General features: G+C 34.2%; 1 long non-coding RNA gene across 1 annotated transcript; it reads right to left on the minus strand.

Annotated features, from left to right (window-relative positions):
• Nucleotides 1-477: 477 nt before the first annotated feature.
• Nucleotides 478-4,056, minus strand: LOC141652375 (uncharacterized). Its single transcript, XR_012547179.1, has 3 exons — nucleotides 3,780-4,056; nucleotides 3,078-3,388; nucleotides 478-1,047 (listed from the first exon to the last, which is right to left on the minus strand). It is a non-coding gene; the product is annotated as an uncharacterized LOC141652375 (long non-coding RNA).
• Between the last annotated feature and the right edge of the window lie 397 nt (nucleotides 4,057-4,453).

The following is a 4,453-nucleotide window of genomic DNA, read 5'->3' on the forward strand; positions in this document are numbered from 1 at the left end:
TATCTTATAGTTGAAAATGTGACCACTTTAGCTGAGGAATGTACCAATGTTATGTTTTAAATTATTCTTAACATGTTACCATAATTGACTAAACATGGTGACATATATGTGATTGTTGAAAATGTGACCACCTTACCAAAGATATGTATGAATATTATGTTTTATTATGTTCAATTATTCTTAAACATGTTAACATAATATACTAAACATGATGACTTATATGTGATTTTTCAAATAGTGACCACCTTATCAAAGATATGTATCTATTTTTGAGGAATGTACCAATATTATTAACATGTTAACATAATTGCCACAACATGGTGACATATATGTGATTATTGAAAATGTGACCACCTTATTAGAGATATGTACCTATATTTGAGGGTTGTGACCTGAACTTAACATGATAGCAGCTGTGCTTGAAAACATGGTGACATTTTCAACATCTTTAAAATGTAACTATGTTAGTGCTAACAATGTGACCATATTGGTGTACATATGTCACAATAAGACGTATTTCACATCCAAAACATCATATTGTGACCATATTGTTCACAATGTTACCATATTGTTCGAAAAGTGTGATCCAAAACAATACATCACTAATCAAACTACCAAGTACCAAGTCTTTACTATTACAAACCGGCCGGTTACATAAACGGGTCGTGTCCCTTCTTCATTTCTTCTTGCCAGCCTTTGGAGGACGGCCAACCTTGTGAACGCTCTTGGTGGACGCTCCAACATCTCGAGCACTATTAAAAAGGGACCTCCTGGTGGACGCTCTCTAGCACGGGTGTACCTCAGTTGGTGATCGTGAGAAACGGTTGATCCATGTTCAGCCGTTTGCCCAATGGCAATGTCCTCTATCCCCATGTTCAGCGTGAACGTCTCTTCTGATGCAGCAGCTTCTACGACACCTTCCTTCTCTTGAAGTTGCACCTCTTAAGACATGATAGGACCCTCATTCAATTCTGTTGCCATTTGCCGATATAAGCGCGAGACCAACTTCTGGTTCCTCCTTGGCTTGTACCATTTCAGAAGTCGATCCTACACATAAAACAAATGTTGATTACATTTGAGTCAATTTTCAGAGGCTTTGGTTGCACATTAATATCTGCGGGATCAGAATATAAATGTTAGACATACGCTCACATTTCAGCATTATAAAATTGCTACAAAAACAATCATGTCACCATTAATTCAAATAAATGTTACCATGTTCCAAAAATGTTCAACTCACTTAAAAACATGTACATATCAGAGCTAAAATGGATACATTTTAACACTAAAAAAATATGTCATCTCTGTTTCTAATTATGGTTGCCATTTTCAGATGTTGTCATATATAATCAACCACATCCTAAAATAGGTACATCAACTCAATATGATGATCACATTTGTACTAGTAATAAATATGTCACCATTTTAGAATCACAGATGTTACCATTTTAGAATCACAGATGTAACCATTTTAGAATCACTACTATAATGTAAAATTCACTCAAACATATAGACATAACACATGTAAGATGGTCACCTGTTAACACTAAAAATATGTCACCATTTTAGATCACAGATGTGACCATTTTAGAATTACAGATGTCAAAGATGTCACCATTTGAGAATCACTACTATAATGTTAAACTCACTGAAACATACAGACATATCACATGTAAGATGGTCACATGTTAACACTAAAGTATATGTCACCATACTTACTTATTATGATTACCACATCCTAAAATAGGTACATCAACTCAATAAGATGATCACATTTCCAGTACTAATAAATATGTCACCATGTTGTTCATAAATATCACCAGATTAAGGCAAGCTAATGATACAATTATAATGTTCAACAAACTCAAACATAGGTACTTTTCTAAACTATGGTGGTCATTATTTTAATAAAAACACATATGTCACAATGTTAACTAATATATGTCACTATGTTAAGATATATAATTGGTACATTTTCTAACATAAAGTGGTCACATTATCAAAAATCTCCAATTTGTGAGTATCTTTAGTCTATTATGTTGTCATGTTAAGATGTTGTCATGTTGGTACATTCTTACACTAAGGTGGTCACATTTCATCACAAAGACATTTCACAAGGATATGTTAGAATGTTAAGATTTATTTATCACAAGAGATATGATACATTTACTCATCAAGGTGGTCACATCTTAAAGATGCCAACATATGTGACCATGCTTTAAGAATAGATGTTACCCTGTTAACGTCAGGTCACACCACAATAGCAGAGGTACATAACCTTGACTTTTGTAAACTATGGTGGTATCTTTTTAAACAACAGTACATATGTCACACTGTTAAGCAATATATGTCACCATGTTAAGATTTATGGTGATCTCATACAAAAGTACATTTTCAAATAAAAAGTGGTCACATAATAACCATTTTACAATATGTCACTATATATTATGTAGATATGTTATGCTGTTAAGTTCATGTCACATCTTCACTTTATTATTGATAGATGAACCAACTCAACCAAAACCTTAAGGTGATGGTTGAGGCCCAACTATTATAAATATTCCTATTAATTATGTTACTATTTTAAGATTATGAACTGTACACTAAAGTGGTCACATTTCATCACAATGTTCAGAAAACTCAACACATACGTACATTTTTAAACTATGGTGGTCACTTTTAAAACAACAACACACATGTCACGGTCTTAAGCAATATATGTCACTATGTGTAAGTATACATGTTATGATGTTAAGTTCATGTCACAATATCTCTAATCTGCTATGTTACCATGCTCAGATATTTAGCCAACACTAAAGTGATCACATTTCAGACTTGGTCACATTTCAGTTTCAGTCATCACAAAATATATTGAGCATCCACTTTTCAAAGTGGAAACATTTTAAAGGTGCCTAATATGTTACCGTGTATAAACCATATCTGTAACCCTGTCAAAGTTTTGTCAAAATACCCAAACAGAGCCCTAAAACACTGACTACGTCACATATCTCATATAAACCAGTGACATTTCTCAGATAAAATGGTCACATTTCTCAGATAAATCACTGACAGCTTACCATCTACCGTGCTTGTGTCTTCCTTACTCATCTTCTTTGCACCAAGAGCAACGGCCATTTTCACGACTTTATTCAGCACCTCTGCCAAACCACCATCTTCGGATTCCGACACCTGCTTCTCCTCCTTACCACTGTCTTCCCCATCCTCGGCACCACTGCCTTCACCCTCACCACTGTCTCCTCTGAAATGTCCTCTGATTCATCACTTCCTTCCCTTTCATCTGATTCCACCGGATCTCTAAATGAAATCCCAGATTTCACCTTCTCTTTACCCTTCTGCATCGGCTGCTTCCCTTTTCTTTTCTTCTCATCTACATATTCATCAAAATTGGTATTAATCAATTTTATCAAACAAAATTGATGTTACTAACCATTTTTACAACCTAAAAACCGTCCTGACATTATTGCAACCTAAAAATTGATGTTAACTAACCTTTTTTTTCAGTTCACCTAAACAACATGCATATAAACAACAGTACAAAACCAAATCTGACCTTTTTTTAACCATTTTAATTACATTAATGTCACCATTCTTTAGCAAATAAGAATCAACATGTACAACAACTCCTTTGACGATATCTATTCATGCATGCATGGTTAATACACAACATTGAACAATAAAGACCATTTTTTTTTACCTAATCTGACCTGACACACCATTCAACAACAAAACAACATTCAACAAATGCAATAATATCATACCTTCCATATTTTTCTTTGGGGGAGTTCTCCTAGCCATTTGTTTCTTGCCCATCGTCTTCGGGAGATGAATGAAATGTTGTTATTTTGAAGAGATGCAGCTGTAGACAGAGTTTTCGATGCTCAAAGACTGCTAAAATGGCGTTTATAATTGGAAAATGACGAACCCAGTTGATGATAGAGTGAGCTAGATGAGAGAGTGAAAAAAAAATAAAAATTATGTTGTGAGACTGATGAGAGAAGAAGAGGTAGTACAATTATTTGCCTGACATAGACGGAATATTGGGAGCTCCCCAATTGTATATTATTTTTTTTTTTTGCTTTTCCAAGAATCTTAACAATAAAATAATAAGTGCACATGGTCCACTACTATCCGTATTACACAATATGGTAGTGATTTGCACCTTGTGACGGATATAGTCCGTCACAAGGGAGACTAATTGATTGACATTTAACGTTACTATCTATCTCTTGGTCAATTCTTTGTGGCTTTATGTGATTTTATTTTTTCTGGTTATTATTATTGAGAAGTAGGTGTTTTTCTGTTGGTTATTATTGTCTTATTTAGAATGCTATTTTGTAGTCAATAATGAATGTACTTTGGGAGCTTTGTCCAGCGGAACGGAAGGATCTATAACTAATAATTATGGCCTTAAACGCTGGTCTTGACACCTTGT

Source organism: Silene latifolia, chromosome 4 (assembly GCF_048544455.1).
Source record: "Silene latifolia isolate original U9 population chromosome 4, ASM4854445v1, whole genome shotgun sequence".
Taxonomy (NCBI): domain Eukaryota; kingdom Viridiplantae; phylum Streptophyta; class Magnoliopsida; order Caryophyllales; family Caryophyllaceae; genus Silene; species Silene latifolia.